The sequence below is a fragment of the Papaver somniferum genome, unplaced genomic scaffold (assembly GCF_003573695.1).
Source record: "Papaver somniferum cultivar HN1 unplaced genomic scaffold, ASM357369v1 unplaced-scaffold_21, whole genome shotgun sequence".
Classification (NCBI taxonomy): Eukaryota; Viridiplantae; Streptophyta; class Magnoliopsida; order Ranunculales; family Papaveraceae; genus Papaver; species Papaver somniferum.
The window spans coordinates 5,216,807-5,237,755 of record NW_020631041.1 but is presented as its reverse complement, the minus strand read 5'-3'; the positions used below and the strand labels follow the sequence as shown (position 1 = coordinate 5,237,755).

Below are 20,949 nucleotides of genomic sequence, written 5' to 3'. Positions count from 1 at the left end.
AGCGACCCTGATGCACATATCCGGTACTATAACCGTGTCTTAGCTAGATGGGGTCAGAACGACGCCGTACTCTGCAGATACTTCACGTCAAGCCTGAAGGGATCGGCGTTATCATGGTTTGATAATCTGCCACCAAACTCCACTCATACGACCAACTCGCAGAGAAATTCTTAAGAACATACATGTACAACAAGACTGTAAACACCGGGATGGATAAGCTCTTTTCACTAGCAATTGGCTACAAGGAAACCACGAGGGAGTACACTAACAGATGGCACAAGATCTGCCAAGCCATAGGGAGCGTGGACCCAGTGGTAAGCATCAACTGCTACAAATGGGGCTTAGACCGAATGAATCCCCTATTTGTTGAAATTCATGGGAGCGTGCCCAAGACAGAGGGAGATCTTCGAATAATTATCGAAAATCACGCTCGACTTGAAGAAATTCAACGGGAAAACCCGAGGGCATATCCGCAGAGGTCTCACCGCACCAATTCAGCGGAACAAACTAATGGGGCCAAAAGGAGTTGCTCAGATGAGAGACCTCACGAAGATAGGAAGGAACGGAGGGATGAACGAAGAACAGGCGACCGAAAATTCGAAGATCAAGTTTACACGAAACTCAACGCTAGCTATGCTCGTATCCTACGAGAGATCAAAGGGAGGGAAAACTTAGAGTGGCCATGGTCTAAGGGAAAGCAGCCCCCGAGATCCGAGAAGTCTAAAGATTACTGTGAATATCACTGTTTCAACGGACACCAGACCGAAAAGTGCAAGAACCTTAAAATAATGATCCAAAAATTAATTGATGCGGGAGAGATCAAACATTACATACGAAAGGATGTTACCGAGGACAGATCCAAACGAACCAAACCAGTCCAACTTCCGGAAGGAAACCGAACAATCAACACCATCTCGTGTTCCGAAGCCACAGGACCCTCACTCACAGCGCAGATTGGAAAAAGGTTACGGAAGCAATTCGAAGACCGCTGCGAGTTATATAAGGTCGATGGGATAGCGGTGGACGAACATGAAGAATGGATGGAATCTCCTATCATCTTCGATGCCGAGGATATCGAAGAAGATATGGAAGACCATAACGATCCCTTGGTCCTAACATTACCAGTAGATGGATGTAACCTCAAAAAGATCCTCATAGACGGGGGAAGCTCTGTAAACGTCCTATTCTATGATGCATTCAAACGGATGAAGCTCCATGATGAACAGTTAATGACCTCTTATCACACCATCTACGGATTCAATGGAGCAGCCACGAAGCCCTTGGGAGACATCGTGTTACAGGTTAACGCAGGGCCCATGAAACTGGAAACCCGATTCAGTGTGGTGGACACCCCTTCCCCCTACAACGCTATTATTGGACGAAAATGGGTACATAAGCTCAAAGGAGTTGCGGCAACATACCACCAATATCTCAGATTTCCAACACCTGAGGGAATAATGGAGATCAAGGGAGATCGGATCACTACGCGAGAGTTCCAGGCCACTCAGGATCATATCAACAATGAGCAAGAAGAGCAACGAAAAATCCGAAGAGTAAAAAATCAAGAAACCGCGAAAGAGAAGGCCGTAGACCTGTTCCTTAAGGAAACTACAGGAAAAGGCTTGACGAAAGATGGTAATGTCCAAAGCACGGAAAAAAGTACCTCAACAACCAGCGAAGAACAGAAACACGCTAAATAGCAATTAAAGAGCGTCCCAGTCCTCGGAAACCCGAAGCCTGTGTTCACACCAGTAGAACCCGTAAAGGAAATCAACATAGGAACGGAAGAAGACCCGAAGATGATCAAAATCGGGACCATCATGGACGAAGGAAGAGAACATTCCTTAACCAAATTACTTAAGGAATATGCGGATGTGTTCGCTTGGAAGTTAGGAGATATGCCGGGGATTGACCCAAAAGTAATCCAACATGAACTACGCATCAAACCGGGCACGCCCCCGTTCAGGCAGAAAATACGAAAAGTGGCTCCAGAGTATCATGAGGCAGTAGAAACAGAACTTCGGAAGCTACTAGACGCAGGATTTATCAAGGAAGTCAAGTACCCTACCTGGATCTCCAACATGGTCATTGTTCCTAAGAAAAATGGAGGGGTTAGAATATGCATCGACTTTACTAATCTCAACAAGGCATGTCCAAAGGACAGCTATCCCCTACCGAGCATAGACCAGCTGGTAGAAGCAGTAGAAGGATACGAAGAACTATTATTCATGGATGGACATTCTGGTTACAACCAAGTAACCCTGGCAGAAGAAGATCAGCCACACACAACGTTCTATACCCCACATGGCCTTTATTGCTATACCATAATGCCTTTCGGACTTCGAAACGCAGGGGCAACATACCAAAGGATGGTCGATGCTATCTTCAATCCATGGATTGGAGGAACCCTAGAAGTCTACGTGGACGACATGCTCGTCAAAAGAAAGTTGCGTAAAAATCACCACCAGGACCTGAGGAATATCTTCGAAGCAATGAGACAGCATCACATGAAAGTGAATCCGGAGAAATGTACTTTCGGTGTCACCTCGGGGAAGTTCCTCGGGTATCTGGTAACAAAAAGGGGCATAGAGGTAGACCCAGCAAAGATTCAAGCCATAGTAGAGATGCCGTCCCCAAAGAATCTAAAGGAAGTGCAGAAGCTCAATGGATCTATAGCAGCGTTGGGCAGATTTATTGCACGATCTTCGGACAAATGCAAACATTTCTTCAATATTCTCAAAAAAGGGAGCAGGTTCGAATGGACCGCTGAATGCGAGGAAGCATTCCAAAAAATCAAAGAACATCTAGCCTCAATCCCGATCCTGCAGAAGCCAGACCCTGATGAGGTTTTGGCACTGTACATAGCAGCAACGGAGGACGCAGTCAGCGCGGTATTAGTCAAAACCTATACAAAGGTAGAACAACCTATCTATTACGTCAGCAAGACACTCAATTCTGCGGAAAGAAATTATTCTAATATTGAACAACTCATCCTCGCACTGGTATGGGCTACCCAAAAACTGAGAACCTACTTCCTAACTCACCTCGTCAGGGTACCATGCAAAGCACCATTGGAAGCCGTCCTCAAAAGCACGGGAAAAGTGGGACGAATAGCCAAATGGAACACCCATCTGGACCAATTCAACATCATTCATGAAATTCAACATTCTCAGAAGTCCCAAGTTCTGGCATATTTCTTAGCAGACCTCCCCCTTGACAACGACGAATAGATTAAGGGAATACCAGAAGCCGAGGAAGAAAGCAATGATCCAATGGATATCCTCGAACCTGCGAGTCAAAGATAATGGGAAGTCTTCGTCGACGGATCTAAGAATAAGGAAGGAGCAGGAATAGGCATTGTCATTATCACCCCAACTGGAGAAAGGATTATACAGGCACTTAGATTGGAATTCAAAGAGCATACCAACAACATTGTTGAATACGAAGCTGTCGTACATGCCCTACGTATAATAATAGAGATGGGGGTAACCGATGTAAGGCTGACAAGTGATTCGCAGCTTGTCATACGGCAAATAGGGCTCGAGTATAATGTGTACGATGACACCCTTTCAGCTTACATGGCCTTGGTCTAAACATTGGCATCACAAATCCCGAACATTAAGTTCCGGCACTTATGCAGAAGGGACCTCAGGCACACGGATGCCCTAGCATATATATCATCCATGCTGAGGGATAAAATGCCGAAGCTATTAAAATAGCAAGGGTATACGAGCCTTCGATTGCATCTCAATTCTCCTTCGCTACCAATCAAGATACGGTGGAAGAAAATATCGAAGACCAGGTAGGAGAAGACATCCATAATGACTTTGACGAAGAGGATATCCTGTCAAGAGAAAATCAAGACGAAGACTTCAGCAACGAAGATGACTGGAGGGTGACAATACATGCCTTTCTCGAAAAAGGAAGCTTACCTGCGGATCAGAAACAAGCCAGGAAGATACTCTCCAAAGTGGGAAGATATGATCTTCGGGATGGGGTCCTGTATAGGAAATCCTTCCTTGGACCATTACTACGCTTCTTGTCCCGGAAAGAGGGGCATCGAATTCTAAATGATATCCATTATGGTGACGCAGGGAATCATAGCGGCATGAGATCACTAGCTGACAAAGCAAAAACGCAAGGATATTACTGGCCGACAATGATACAAGATGCCGCGAGGATGTCCCGACGATGTGAAGAATGTCAGCGCTTCGCAAAAAAGATCCACGCGCCGCAACAATGTTAAACTCCGTCGATAGCCCGTGGCCATTTGCAAAATGGGGCGTAGACATCGTCGGGCCTTTCATCGAAGGATCAGGGAAGAGACGATTTTTGATAGTAGCCACGGACTACTTCAGTAAATGGGTGGAGGCTAAGGCCTTGGCCAGGATCAGAGACGCGGATGTGTTCACTTTCATATTCCAGAACATCATTTGCAGATTTGGTATACCTGTTGAAATTGTATCTGATAACGGCAAGCAACTACAGGGGAAAAATATAGACATGCTCTTCGATACTTTCAAAATAAGAAAGAACAAGTCCACCCCCATATACCCTCAAAGCAACGTACAAGCGGAAGCTACCAACAAGACCCTCGCCCTTATACTCAAAAAACAATTAGACGAGCATAAGGGAAGATGGTGCGAACAACTGCACAATGTGTTATGGGCATACAGGACAACACGAAGATCCGCCACCGGGGAATCCCCGTTTCTTCTAACTTATGGAGCTAAAGCAGTCATACCTACGAAAATCCTCATGCCAACCACGAAGACCGAAGCTTGGGAGAAAAACCTCACAACAAATATAATGTTAGAAAGGTTGGACGACTTGGAAGGAAGAAGGGAAGTAGCATTGCAATAGATGGAAAATTATCAACGAAGACTAGCAAGGGAATACAACAAAAAGGTAAAGCTACGGAATTTTGTTGAAGGACAGTATGTGTTGAGAACAATCCCACGGTATCAGCAAGAAAATAAATGGGGAAAGTTAGCACCTACATGGGTAGGACCTTTTATAATACACGACGTTGCGGGTAACGGTTCCTACTACCTTCGTAATCTAAAAGGCGGGGTCCTCCGGCATCCTTGGAATGCTAAGTGGATCAAACCATACTTCTCATAGGAGCAACGCAGATTTGAATCTGCTTGGAGTGTACCAGAAGAAGAAGGGAGCCTGACCGCTCCACATGTTTCTATCTCTGGAAGAGGAATTGAGGCCTCAACTTATCAATCAAACAAGATTTCAAATTATCAAGTCAGTGGAATCTCCAGACAATATTGGGGAAAGTAGTTAATCTACAATCTCTCAGGGCTCCCCCATCAGTGTCCATAAGTGTAGGACCAGGGGGAAAGCACCCAGCAGAAAGAGATACCCAACCAATCTTAAGGCAACGGGTCGACGGAATGGGTGTGTAAATATTTTAATCCCATATCCTAAAACATTGCCCCGGCCCCCACCGGCTGGGAATCCTATGGCCCAGGATTCGCCAGCGGGGTGACAAGTCTCAAGACGATCACGAAGGTACCGTCCTTCAGTATCGCACCCAAACACTTAAAAACTTTTGTTTTGTGAAATGCTTAAAATAAAAAAACCAACATTGCAGGTATATCAAGAAGAGGATTCATTTCATAAAGGATGATTACAAGAAGGGAAAGGCCAAATTCAAGGATACACAATCAAAAAATATTCCTTTTACAGGATTATCAGCAAAAAAATATCCTTGTTACATGATTACAAAAAGTGAAAGGATAATGATGCCGCGGACCCTACAGAATGTTGCGGTCTCTACCTAGATGGCGGCCCCATCGGCAGGATTATTCCGAAGACTTGATGGGACGCTCCCACCAGAAGAGGGGCCCGAGGAGCTGGGCAAGGCAGAAGGAACGGGACGACGAGGATAGTTCTTCACGAGACCATGTTCGTTCCTTAGGCCAAGTTCTACCCTCTCCAGCATCTTGTTCGTCTCCTCAGCCAATTGACAACGAGCCTTGTGCTTAATAACTGTTGTCCGCTGTTGGGCTTGGGATAATAACGAAGATAGCCGATTCACTTCTCTAGAAGCAGCACCAACGGCCTCCTCGCGGGTTGCTGCTAAATTCTTTAAATGATTGGTCTGTTCTTCCTGCTGCGCTAAGGAAGATTGAGCCTTTTCAAGTTTTTCATTTGTGACGCGAAGGCGTCCCTCGAGCTCTGAAAAAGACAACACCACAGAGTTAGCGTAGAAAAAAAACATGGTCACACTCGATGAAATGGGATTATACCTTCGACACAAGCCGAAGCCTCTTCATACTCATTAACAACCGCATCTCGCGCTTCATCAAGATGGCCATATTCCGCGGATAATTTCTTATAGTCTAGTTGAAGGTTGGTGAGAGTAAATTGACAGGCATCTAATTCTACCTGCTTCATAGAGTCCATATGACAAAGGTGGTCGACCTCTTTATTTATCTCTGAGACCCCTTTGCTGAGTCTGTACATGCACACTTCAAGATTCCTCTCAGACTCAGCATGACGAGCTACGTCGGCACGGGACGCGGAAAGAGCATTGATGAGAGCGTAGAATTCAGCACGAGCATCATCTCTTTCTCTGGCAAGACAGAGCATATTATCCTGGACCCCTGAAATAGGAATGGATCGAGCCGTCTGTAATTCTTCTTCCAGCAGCTGAATCCTAGATTCCAACAAGGAAGTACGCTCACGGGCTTCCCGCAGATTATCACGGGTCCACAGCAGTGTGCCATTAAATAAAGCACGATCATGGTTGTACAGATTTTGCATGTCAACCATATGAACATGCCGCGCGCGCCATACCTCAGCCCGAGCATCCCATTTCTTAGCTTCACTCTTAATTTTCTCAACCAAATCTCTAATACGAGATTTTTGCCGAGCTCTTTCGTTTCGAAGCCATATCAGCTCGGGGACGCCACCCACTGGAGATAGGGTGGGGAGACTCAGACATAACAACTAAGAAATAGAATAATGACGACATACGGCGAGGGAAAAGAACCAAACCTGTGAAAGTGGAAACTTGGCTACGAGTTTGCTCTAACTCAGCGCGCACAACAACAAGTTCTGAACGAAGACCGGCCTCTGCTTCACCCAGCTTTTCTTTCTCCTTAAGGCTTTTCTTCAGTTCTTCTATTTCCACCTCAGCCGCAGATAATTCCTTTTCTCGGTGACGAAACTTAGCCTCGATCTTCAGAGATTTCGCTTTGAAGAACTGATACAGCACGTGGTTACAATGCTCACTCCTCATCATCTACACATCAAGATGACAAAACATTATTTCACCGAAGCATTTGATCGTCACGTAGAAGTATGTACGAAAATTTACCTCCAGCACACGCTGCTGCGGAAAGCCATATTGATACCCGTCGGCGATGGCCATCATATCGGCAACGGAAGTAGGAGGCTCCGGCACAAGGGTAGCTTCGGGAACAGTCAACTTTTTTCCCCAGGCTTCAGACACCCGCGCCTTAGAAGACATCTCCATCATGCGACGGGTATACGCGGTTGATTCCTTTTCCCCAGCAACAACAGGAGCGGGATGAGAGAAAAATAGAAGATTCTTTTCCTTGAACCAATTCATGATGGCGTCCTCACCCTCAGACGTCGGCGACTGGGGAAGATTATCAGCAGGCGCATCAATGACAGATTTTCCCTTCTCTGACACGACCCCCTCAGCACAAATGTTGGCATGCTCCTCCGCGCCTACATGCACAGCAGGCTCCTACGCACCAACATCTTCTACAGTAGCGTCTCCATTACCATCACCACCAAGCACATCCCAATCATCATTGGGTGAAAGTAAAGAGAAGTCCTCGGGAAAATCGAGGGCTTCGTCAAAGAACTCCCCCGTGGAGTACATCCGATCAAAAGAAAATTCTTGAGAAGCAGGAAGGGTATCCGCGGCATCACCAGCAGGGACGGAAACATCCCCGATAACAACGTCATCAGCCACCACGGCTTTGTTCCTTCCTTCATCACCAGCATGACCAGCGAAGACCTCTTCTTCGACATTGATAGGGGAGGTACCAGTACCTTCCTCCCCATCTGTAATCTCATCCTCAGCAAACTCTTCGTTCACTGGACTAGTAACCTCTTCTTGGGCTTCAACCTCGCCCATCACAGTAGTAGAAGACTGCTTCGGCCTAATCTTTTTCTTCTTCAACACCTGAAACCAACACCACAAAAAGAATTATTTTTCCCGACTGATGGAAGTTCTAAAAAAGAAGCGCATCTAGAATCCGCGTACCTGAGCAGCTGAGGTATTCTTCGGTGGGAGTATAGCACCGGAACCTTCCTCCTCGTCTCCCTCTACGACGTCAAGGGCATAAGTAAAATTCATACCCGCAAAGTTCAGACGCCAGAGACAGAAATCTCCATAGCGAACAGGAGGAGACTCGCGCGGCTTACTATTCTCGGTAGGCCGCCAACCGCGGGGACCAGGAATCCAACCGTAAGCCCACGGACCAACTATCTCGATAACGGTGGCGTGCCACTCGTAGTCACGATCGCGCTTGATCCTCTCTCGCGCGGGGAAGAGTTTCCGACGACTAGACGCCTCCGTGCCAGGAACATACTTCAGCTTGGCATCGCTGACCTCATTTAACAGACGAATCTCGCCCCGAGGAGTAGGGAGATTCCGAAGGATGACACTCCACGGCTTGCGATTCCTACTATTGATGTAATCACCGAAGGAGTTATTGAAATTCTCAGGAGTATACCATTCCTTCTCCATGGGATTAGGGACGTAACAAGTCATCGAAGTTTCCCCCTTACTCCGCAGATAGCATTCCTTCAGGGCACGGAGATAATTCCCCGATAGTTGGGATACGGAACGGCTGTGAGTATTGGTGGAAGAGCCTTCACGACTAGCGAGCACGTCATAGTAGAAGGAATCACCTGATTTGTATAACGGCAGCATAAGACCAGCTTCGAATGCTCCAACCGTCGTTAACAAATGATATTCATCGAACTCATACTTGGAGATAAGCTCATACGTAATATCATCCTCAGGGGCATAGAAACGAACCCCGAAGGCTTGAAGCTCATGCTTTTCCTTGAATATTTCGAGATCGATATGCTTGAAGGTTACTTTTTTCCTACTAACAGAGACACTGCGTATCAAGGGAGCAGCCTCATCCTCCTCGGCGGGGCCGGATGAACTAACGAACGCTTCCGAAGCTTTTCTCTTCACGGGGGGATTCTTTGAAGATTCAGCCCTAGGAGCTACACCCTTCGTATTATTCCCTCTAAAAGTTGGAGAAGACCGCAGATGATGCTCGGGCACTAACGAACGTAGAGGAGGAATGTCAAAAGCAACAGCGCGGGGCGGAGCCTGCGTACTCCTAGTACCATCACGAGGACGAGCCGCTGAGCGATCGAAGACTCTTCGGGAACCAGACGGAATTATCGGAGGAATCTCTTCCTTAGAGGACGAGGCTTTCGCTCCAGAAGAAACTCGACTCCGACGAACATCATCTTGAGACTCTCGACGCGGAGGAGATATCGATAGCCCAGAATCAAGAGTCTGATAAGTAAGCCGCGGACGACCAGACATGGCTGCGAAAAGAATAAAATCAAGAACAAGTTACACACAATCAAAAAACATTACCAAAGATCAAAAAACCACATCCATAGCAATACACACACGATAACGCAGAAACCCTAAAATTAGTATACATGCTCAAAATTTCATAAAATTCACACCCTCGAAGTAGTGGCTTCCTTAATTTAAGATGAAGAACAGGGGCAAACTAGTATGCAAGCATCAGAAGAAGTTCTTCATCACAAACAAGGAACAACAGTAGCAGAGAATTCACAAATCAACACAACGTAAAACAGTGGAAATAAAGAAAAGAAAAACTTACCGGCAAAAACAGCAGTAGAAGAAACAAACAGGGGAAGCGGGCGTGATTAATGCTAAGGTGGAGAGAATTTAAGATCACAGGTCCAGTGAAGACTGACAGAGAATTTAAGATCACAGGTGCAATGAAGACTGACAGAGAATTTAAGGTCACAGGTTCAATGAAGACAGACAGAAAATTTAAGGGATGAAAAAAGAATGAAAACTGAGAGAGCGTTTAGGAAGAATGAAATTAAATTTTCTTTCTATCCTTAAAATACCCGAAAGAAAGAGAAGGAAATTAAGGGAGGAATGGGAAACGTGCCCGTTACATAAGCAGTTAATGCACGAATAAAAGACGTGCCCAAGTATCTAGGAGAAGTTATTAGGAGTGAGAAGAATATGCGACGATAGTTTTTCTTCAAGGCACCCATTAGTCATTCAAGCCCGAAGAAAAGGGGCAAATTGTGTACACATATATCTCACTATCAGACACGTGTATATAAAAAGATACGTGGAAAGCATGCAGGCCAAAACATCAAAACATGATGCGTCACGAAACACCAAATAAACCCCGAGGAGTTACTTTATCTCATCCCCAAAAGAGAAGCTAAGATCAACGGTGGAGAGAAAGTTAGCTGACACGGACTGACAGGGGCAGAAGACACTTGTCTGACACGAGCAGACCCCTCAACTACCCGCATTAAATACTCTGAGCAGTGTACGTGTCGACCAACCTGTGGAACGAGCGAGGATGCTTCTGCGGGATCAAGGGGAAAACGCAGACCTCCGCGGGATGGACGCAAGGACACAAGAAGATAAGGTTCCAACGGTCTTCAGAGATGGGTCCCACGTTCTAACCTTATAAATACCCAATCTCCACCAAGAGGAAAGGGGATCGGAAAAATCATGGAGAGAAGGAGAGAGAGAGAGAGATTGCAAGGGTAAGTTAATCACTTAGAAGAGAGAAACATGTAAACCCAAAAGTCATTCGACTATTCGTGTAACCGTGAAGAACATAGTAAAACAACAAACCCCGTGGATGTAGGCCTTAGTGCTGAACCACGTAAACCTTGGTCTTATTTATATTTCAGCACTTTACATTTATTTAGCTCCATGGATGTTTACTTATACGTTTTGTTTTCCTTAATACTTATATCCCATGCGCAAACGCCTCGCATGGAGTTGTTAGATGAGGCCATGATAAACCCGAAGGTTTTGAGCCAATGAATCAACACCAGGATATCATCATCACAATCTCTTTAGATGATAATGATTGATTGTGAGCGTTCGGACCCCCTCGCAGGTTTGTGTGCTCACATACACTATAAGATCTAACCATCAGGGGTTAGCCCAGTTGGCCAGGAGCCTGACTCTCAAGTAGGAGGTCAGCGATCGAGTCTCCGCTCAAGAGTTTGGAGATCTCATGAAATACTCCCCTCCTACAAAATCGAGTTTACAATTTAAGTTCTTAATATATCCTTTCCTAAAAAAAAAAATATATAAACTGTGGGATCTTAAACTTTCATACAATTAGGGACTAATAATCTTAACATGGCCCCTCATGTGTACCTTCGTTGGATCTAACACATGAACATTAAATCGGGTGACACGGAATAAAAGTGTAGTCAATTGACTTGTCACAAATAGGCTGTTCTGATACTATAGTCGTATTCTATGGGCCTGACCAACCTCGAAAATTGTCTTTCAAGTTTAGGGTTTCCCAAGTCTTATAAATTGCAGGATCTTATGCTCTCAACATCCATAGGCTTGAATTGATCCAACTTAGCTGAATTTTGATGTTAACCCCTTACTCCACAATATTCATTTCAGAGGTAGAGCGGATGTTATATATTTTGGGTTTTGATAAGTATAGAACGACTTACTATGGATCGAAATTACGGTTTACTGGTTTTCTTTTTGCTGAGTCGACTGTACCATAATGGTTCAACAATGGGGGATTCATATGGTTCATCATCTTCCTGATTCAGGCATTGGCTTCCGTGAGACGGTGGATGCATATATTAACATCTCGCATTGTCATGAGCTGTGTATTAACGAGTCTTTTTATGCCCATGGTAATGAATTACTACTCAACGACATGATTTTTAAAAGCTTATGTTTGACGCTTCGGATCACACGAGTCGGCTCAAACCTTTTCAAAACGCTCAAAATTGGGAAATGAAAGCGAATCTAATGATGTGATTCTTGACTAAGTTAACGCGACGGCCAGTTCACATTAGTAAGTCTAATGGGATTCAAACCTCCCATCTCCCAGTCAACTAGAGTAGCTTCAACCACGGTGCCACAACCTTGTGTTCGATGGAATTGACTTATATTACATTTATTCAAAAATTATCTTCTTTGTTGAATCATATTGAAAGTAATTAAACTTAAATGTTATAACTTAATAATAACAACTAATGTTATTCATAGGAAAACATCGGATTCAAAATCAATGAATCTACACTTAATATTAAACATGTACACCAATTAGAACTATTTTCTCGGGACATAGAACTTACCTTCTGAGAAATAAATCAAAATCTTCAATTTATTTTAGTAACCTTATTTTTTATTTTCATTATGGGATTTCTTTATTTGGTTGCGTTCTTTTCTTTATTTTATTTCTTCCTAGTAACATGGGTGTCCAACAAACATCTTCATTCACAATCAAATTCTCCTCAAGTCTCCCTGACTATCCTCACTCTCCTTACTTGAGAATTGACTACTAACATTATACCTCTTGACTAATCGGATTATGGGTCGACATTATAAATTTTTGGTTACTATACAAGTTTTAGATCATACCGTTGATTTCGGGCCACAATTGAAAATCTAAATTCAAATTTGCAGAACAAATAAATTTCGGCGCTTAACTTGATTTTGGAGTTAAGAATGTACATTTTGAACTATGGGATGTTGGGAAAAGCAACTTGAGTTCAAAGATAAGCAGTTAAGCACTCATTTCATTTTTAGCTGGCACATGCTTCCTTGCATCCTTGCCTCCCTAAAGCTACAAATGACTATGTAATTCTCCTGGTTTTGCATATATTTGAGGTTCCATGATTCCATCATCTAATTTGGGCACATCCGTCACTCATTGCCCATCAAAAACATAACAACTAGTCATTTACTTGTGTCTTAGTCACATCTATTATGTGTCTTCATGCCTACAAATATGATACCCTGTAATATAAGATTAAGGTGTTTATGTGGATCATGTTGAGATTTTTGTAATTCAATTAGCTAAAACGTTACTTCTAAATCTCGTGGAAATTATGATTATCGGTTTTAAGATGGTGGAGAAAACTAAAACTACATTAAAGTAAATTTTTACCTTCACCGTGGAACTAAGATCTGAGTTAAGAAACATTATGAAGGAAGACTGAGTTCTAAATCTTTGTTTTTCATTCCTGCGATTCCATGTAATATTTTCTGTTTAGTATTTAGAGAAAGTGTGGATTAACATATGCTTTATAGTCTATATAATTAAATTGATAACTTTGTATTTTTTCTTTTCACTTACATGTAACAATTTATCGAAATAAATATTTTTAAAACTTTTCTAAGAATTACTCGCAAGATTAAGAAATGTGATCAAGATAACCACTTTCTTTTTACACTTCAAAAGTCTTAAGACAACGTAAGTTCAATTATGTGTTATTTAACGTTTGGTATCCAGTAAGTGTCCAGCACTTAGCTTTGGTACCCAATATTTAAAATATTAAGGGTTGGTATCTTGACCCGTGAAAGACTGTCAAGTCAAACCGTGGACCTGACTCTGTTGTGACTAGAGTTGTCCTAACGTCTGTTTAACACGTGTATTAATCTCCCTTTTTTATACTTAATATTAACGGCCAGGATGAGATCGCACATATAATATCAACCACCATCACCTTCGCGAACTGCTAGCTGCTGTGTATTTTCCTCGTTCTTGATTTTCATCTTGTTTACGAGCAGAACTCCACCTCCAGTCTAAACTACTAACAATCACCACTTTCTTCTCTGCTCATTTTATTATTCTTCGTTTTCTTCCTTATCCTCTTATTCTTTAACAATCACAAGAACTATAACCATCAGCACCACTATTTTCCAGTTTAAAAGAAGAAGAAAATTCGATCAAAATCATGTCAAATGATTGATTAAAAGGTATGTTAAACCATTTTATTGTTATATTCATCTTTAATTTGAATATTATGTGATAGAAATTTTTTAATTTTGAAAGTTAGGTTAACTTGATAATTTTTTCTGATATATTGTTTACTTAGGGTGATTCTAGATAATGAATGGACTGCTTTGGATGATTTGGTTCTGTGTTGCAGTTTGTGATAGAACGCCGATTCTAATGTATGTAAAGAATTTAAAGGGATTGCATTTTTTTTTCTGCCATAAATGTGTACTGAAGGGAATTTGTGTTAGTTAGTGGTTGTTTGAAAAGGGGATTATAAGGAGTTTTGAGGTTATCGTGGGTTTGGGAAACTTGGTTTCTTATCAAGTCAAGAAACCAATGAAAGATGGGACTGAAATTGTTTTTGCTCCCATCAATTTATGGTGATCAATGGAGAAAATTAGAAGTTAAATGAGGAGTCCGAATGAAGATTTTGGTTGGATACCTATCTGATGGTAAAAGCAAATGAACCAACTTTTTTGTTTTCCACAGGTTTTGATGTCTTTAGGTCTGTGTCTATTCTATCTTCAAGTGCATTACAAACTCCATGAAATCAGTTATGGTAAAGGAATTATCTGGTAATTGTAGAACAATTGAACAAGGTGTTGTCGTTAGTTTTTATGGATGAATGGCTATGATTTTGAGTGTTTTAGAGTCATGGTATGATTATGAAACTTGGGTTCTTGTTATAACTCGAATTTTCAGGTGGTAGAACATATCAAAATGGGTTAACAATAAAGCTGCAAATTTACCTTTTCATAACCAGCAGAAGCACAATAGGTGTTCGACAAAAGTCTTGTGTGAGCAGAACACTTCAAGACCGTTTGATCACTAAAATTAGTGATATACAAATTTCTCTTGGAGTCACGTGCTAACGAAGTTAACGAACTGTTATGTAATTAATGTTTATTAATAATTATAATTATTTAATTAACAGCAAGTTAAGTCAACTTTTTGACTTGACATTCTCTGACTGGGTACCAAACCCAGGTACTGGATATTTGCTGGGTACCAAACGTTAAATAACACTTTAATTATTATAATAAATTTACTTGTGTGTACAAAGAAAATGTAAAAACGAAAAGTCACATGAAGAGAAAGGTTTGGTATTATGTTGATTGAGATATATGATTAATGGACAATAAATCTTGTAATGCTGATGGGAACAAAATGAAACCTATGATAGATTCATAATCATATATTTTTGCCCATTAAATCTCTATTTCCTCAGGAACAAAAAGCCATTAGATTTTATTCCACATGAAATATAACTTAAAATCTTCTTGATAACCTTATCTCTTTTCGTCTTTTTCTTAATGATCTTCCTCATAACATGATCATTAAGTAGTGCTGATGAACTCACCTTAAAAGAATTATCTCTGCTCATACTTGTCGAACCGGGGTTTGCAATCAAATCCTTTGCACTTGAGAATCTACTGCTTGCGGTAAACCTCTTGGATGATCGGATAACAGAGAACGGTAAGACCATCATATTCCTTTCAATGACATGAGTAAGAGACACTAATTCATACGAATCATATAATGGACTTCCACAATCCCATACTTCTTCATCTTCATTATCATTGTATAGAAGGGTATCTTCTTTATTCATTGAAGACTTTGATACGTTTTTGTTTGTTCATCTGACTATACTTATAGAGATTTCGAGAGTTATGGTTTTGGGCAGTGCCACTCATGTGATTAGGCACATTTAATATTGTTCTAAAACTGTTATGTAATAAAAGCTTTAAATTATTTCTATTTAAACATTTAATTAATTACAATTAAGAGTTTTTATTTGTATTAAACGGTGTGCAAAGCATCTAGCAGGGCTCTGGAATGGAATATATTGTAAAATATTAAACGATGATTCGACCCTTGAATTTCATCCAAAAATTTTCTAACTCTTAAATCATTTTTTCGTGTTAACATACGTAGTATATATGTTGATGAAAGATCATCCATTTTGTTATTCTGAAACGACAGAACTGACTCAACTCTCGGGATCAGACCAGGGACCAAAAGGGGTGAATTTAAGTATTTAACCAATGTATTAGTTACCGGAACAAACAGTCTCCTGATTCTTATTTTCCTTAAAGCCAATATCTTCCGGTCTGTTGGGCAGCATTAAAAGCTCGATGCACTTGGACGAAATATAAAAATGAAGAATAAGGGAAAATTGCCAGATTACAGGTACAAGTAAGATATGATCGTTCATGATTTGCATAAAAATCTCAATCAATCAAGATCGGATACAGCAATTTTCTATAGATCTAACAAATATCAGGTACAGTTTGTATCATGTGCCCTATGCAGATGAAATCTTGTTTTTTTGTTTATTCTCTTGTCAATTAAATCAATCTTAATCAGCGGTTTGTTTCCAACAATTAGGTTAGTGACCTAACTTAAATACACGTTAATACACCTCATTTAATCATTCATCTTATTTTGTTTTCACCGTCCCTTCAAAGTGGATGTGTTTTCCTATTTTGGCAGAAGAAACAGGAGCTGTCAAATACATTTTCACTGACCAAAAAATAATTGCATCAACAAACAAACAAAGATTAATCGTCACTGGCTCAGTGCTCATCACTTGGAGAGTCAGCTATGATCTACTACCATCCTCAAATAAACTGTCAACATGGAGGGACAAGACTTTATCTAAAATGTAATAGAGTCGTGATCGAATGCATGGTCCTAAGCTGCTATTTTTACTCTAGATGGTTGTTGCTGGATGAACTATATGTGCTGATGTATGTGTGGTGTTTGGTTGGTGTGTTGGTTCTCCGCTCTCCACTCTGCGCATCGTCGAACATCTAATCTGAGTACCTCTTTAGTTTCACATAATCTATGACTTCCCTCGAGAAAGATCCGTATGGTTCATGTGTCTGTCAAACTGAATATCGCGAATCATTATGGAAACCCAGTTGGTTGTCACCAGCGAATAAGAAGGGTATTTTTCATTTATTTATTTTTTGGTATTGTAATGCCACAAGAAAAGACTATTCTGAGACCTGTGTAATTCATCTAATAAAGGTGAACTATGATTTTGGGCATACTGAAATCTTATTACGCATACTGAATAAAGACAAAAAAGGATGTGAAATAACAAAATCAGAAATTCCCTTAACCAAATTTTTTTTAGTGGCAAATCTACTCTTTACGTATTAGTGTTAGTAATCTGGATTAGTGATTAAAATTTTTGTTTAGTGATTAAGATAATTTTCAGAATTATAAAGGTTTGTTTAGATGAAAAAATTTGGGAAAAAAAAATCAAAGTTTTTATTGAGAAGGAGAGAAGGAGAAAGTGAGAAAAAATTTCTTCTTGATTCAATGGAGGATGAGGAGGGTCATTCTTCATCTAAAAAACCTAGGAATATACATATCAACTACAACAATGATCCGGAAATGGCTGATTTCTAAGATTGTGAGAATGATTTTACACAAACTCAAACTCAAGATGATGATTTTTATGAGCCAAATCCATATGATGAATACATAGACGAGGAACCCAATGCTTCTAACACACATGTACACTTCTATTTTATGTTTAATCTCGCTTTTGTAGCTTGAAATCATCAAAAAATTGTGTTTTTCATCATGGTTCGGCTTAAAAATATAAGCCGAACCCATTAAATTGATGAACAGTTCGGCTAGCTGAATTTGTTAACGTTATACGCGGAACCTTCATTTTCCAACTTCCAACCTATTTGCAAGATCCTAGTTCGGCTTATATTAAAGTCTAATAACAAGCCGAACTTATTCCTGAGAGTTAGGTTCGGTTCTCACTCTAAATATCGTATCAGCGGAACTATATATTTTTCCAAGTTCGTCTCATATTCAAAAAATCACATCAGCCGAACATGATACTGATTTTCCATGAAACACTTAAATTCATACACATTTAAGGGTTAGGCTTTTTATTACATATATTTTCTATTGTGCAGCCTTTTCATAGGATGAACCAAACAAAAAAAGTGGAAATTACTAAAAGTGTTAAGAAAGTGAAGTCTAATGATGGAGAATACCAAGGTCCATATTAAACTCATTAAAATCAATTATATATTATCTTCAACTTCAAGAGAATGAAAAGACAAACACAACGCAAAAATAATATGGTCATTCCGACATCGGACGAAAAAGTTATGGCCAAAACAAGATCGAAAAACTTGAGTGTGCAAAGAGAAGGTTCGGCTGATAAATCAACAACATAATCTAGCAGAACATAGAGCCTGCAAATCAATATTTCTAAGTGTTTACAGAGAGAGGTTCGGATTGAAAGTGATTTAATCGAGTCAGCCGAACCTGACAACCACCTGGGGTAAATTTCACTTCTCAGGTTAGGCCGGGAAGGTTTGCAAGGTATTAGCCGAACCTGACACTGTTCTGGGACGTATTCAATATACATTTTGCGGTTCGGCTAAAAATTGACATTTACGGTTTAGCCGAACTGTTCATAGACACTTTCAGGGTGAAATTTCAAGAACAATTCCGCTCAAAACTCAACTCAATTATCATCCGAACCGCTACTGTAACTGTCAAAAACCCTAAGATTTTAGCAATTTAACCCATTCAATCCATAAAAAACAACAAATAAAAGATTGGGTTTATAGGGAGTACCTTCTTATCCTCATTTCAGTATTTGGAGCTTCAAATGGTTGAATTTCCGATTCAATTTCCGGTTCAATTATAGTTTTTACACCTTCATCTTCAATTGGTTCTTCTTCTTTAATTCATGGATTGGAAGAGGATTTAGAACTCCTGACGTTTCCTTTTTTCTTTGTACGATCCATTATATAGTTCAATTTAGGAAATTTGGATAAAGTACCTCCGTTTTTTGATATCCAAAAAATAAATGCCTTCGTTTTTTTACAATTTGTTAAAGTGCCCTCACGTTAGTTTTTCCATCTAGTGTTAGTTAAGTCTAATTTACTTTACATATTTTCCCTTTATTTATTCCCACATTGATTTTATACATCATTTTTCAGGCTTTTCGAGTCCGGTTCAGGATCCTTACACCGCTTTCAGGTTCGTTACCTCATTCCCCCAAAAGGGTTCATCATCTCAAGTGTCTATATTTTGCTTCGCCATCATAGCCATTTATTCTATAAAAGATATTCGAAGAAGGTTACAGACTTGTTTCATAGTTTAACAAACTTAAAAGACTTATCATGTCGTAAACATAGGTTAGAAACTTTGGTTAAATAACTAGGTCAGACGACGGACTCTGTTGAGGGTTTTTGGGCCCGATATCTTTGGTTTGCCCATCAAAAAATTACAGCTAGTCATTTACTTATAGTCACATCGTAATCACACTAATTTTGTGGGTGTGTTTATGCCTTCAAATAGGATACCCAGCAGATACAAGATTAAGGGTTTATTTATTCATTAATGGTGTCTAGATATTTGTAATTCGGTTTGCCGAAACTTTTTTCTAAACCTGTGGAGATTTTAGCTTTCAGATAGTGGAGGAAACTAAAATTATGTTAAGATAAACATAGAATGCTTATAGGATCTAGGAGGAAACTCCAAAATAGCAGTGTATTTGTAATTTAATGAAGAATTTAGAAGGGGAGGAGTGCTCGAATTTTTACTTCTAAACAACATAATGAGATGCAAGCTGTTACTCATGTATGTTATCTTTCAGAGTGCTCCTGCTCTTGAAGAATTTGAAGAGACCTCTTTCAATGTACTAATTGAGAATTGGTTTAAGGTTTGTTTTGGGCCACCCGAGTTTGTTTTAGAAAGGTAGTTTCTTACGGTGGCATTTTTAGGGGCGATCCCGAAAGAATTAGGGGTAATTTCTTATTCCCAACCCATAACCAAGGTTAAGGGATGTCCAAAAGATAGAAGAATACGTTAATGCCCTTCCGTAATCGGAAGTTATTTTGTGTCCGATTGTTAATATTAAATTGGTAGTTAAGTAACACAAAGATACTACCGATTGATATAAATTTGTGCTAAATGCGTATTTGGGGCTACTATTACCGATAAATTCATTTACTACCGATTATAGGCTCAATCAAAATTCAAAAAAAATGGGATTTTTGTAAAATCTCATTTTGGGGCTACTCTGTATTCGGTAGTTATATAAACTATTTTGAGTACCAAGTATGGTTGAATATTTGCAAAGAGATCCACTGTACAATCGGAAGTCAGGATTTTACCTCATCTACTACTGATTATAGGCTCAACCAAAATTCAAAAATAGATGATTTTGGCAAAATCACATTTTGGGGAAACTCTATATTCGGTAGTTATATGAACTACCTTGACTACCGATTATGGTAGGATATTTGCAAAGAAAGTCATTGTATAATCGGAAGTCAGGAGAACTTCATTTACTACCTATTATAGGCTCAACCAAAATTCAAAAAATTGAGGATTTTTGCAAAATCACATTTTGGGGCAACTCTATATTCGGTAGTTATATGAACTATCTTGACTACCGATTACGGTAGGATTTCGGTAAAGAGATGTACTGTATAATCGGAAGCCAGGATAACTTCATTTACTACCGATTATAGTCTCAACTAAAATTCAAAAAATTGAGGATTTTTGCAAAATCACATTTTGGGGCAACTCTATATTCATTAGTTATATGAACTATCTTGACTACCGATTGTGGTAGGATTTCGGTAAAGAGATCTATTGTATAATCGGAAGTCACGATAACTTCATTTACTACCGATTATAGGCTCAACCAAAATTCAAAAAATTGAGAATTTTTGCAAAATCACATTTTGGGGAAACTCTATATTCGGTAGTTATATGAACTATATTGACTACCGATTATGGTAGGATTTCGATAAAGAGATCTACTGTATAATCGGAAGTCAGAATAACTTCATTTACTACCGATTATAGGCTCAACCAAAATTCAAAAAATTGAGGATTTTTGCAAAATCACATTTTGGGGCAACTCTAT

At 40.3% G+C, this 20,949-nt stretch overlaps 1 long non-coding RNA gene across 1 annotated transcript; it reads left to right on the top strand.

The window, feature by feature from the left end:
- The first annotated feature begins 13,776 nt into the window (after nucleotides 1–13,776).
- On the top strand, nucleotides 13,777–14,981 carry LOC113339876. Its single transcript, XR_003355168.1, has 2 exons — nucleotides 13,777–14,002; nucleotides 14,122–14,981. It is a non-coding gene; the product is annotated as an uncharacterized LOC113339876 (long non-coding RNA).
- The last annotated feature ends 5,968 nt before the right edge of the window (nucleotides 14,982–20,949 follow it).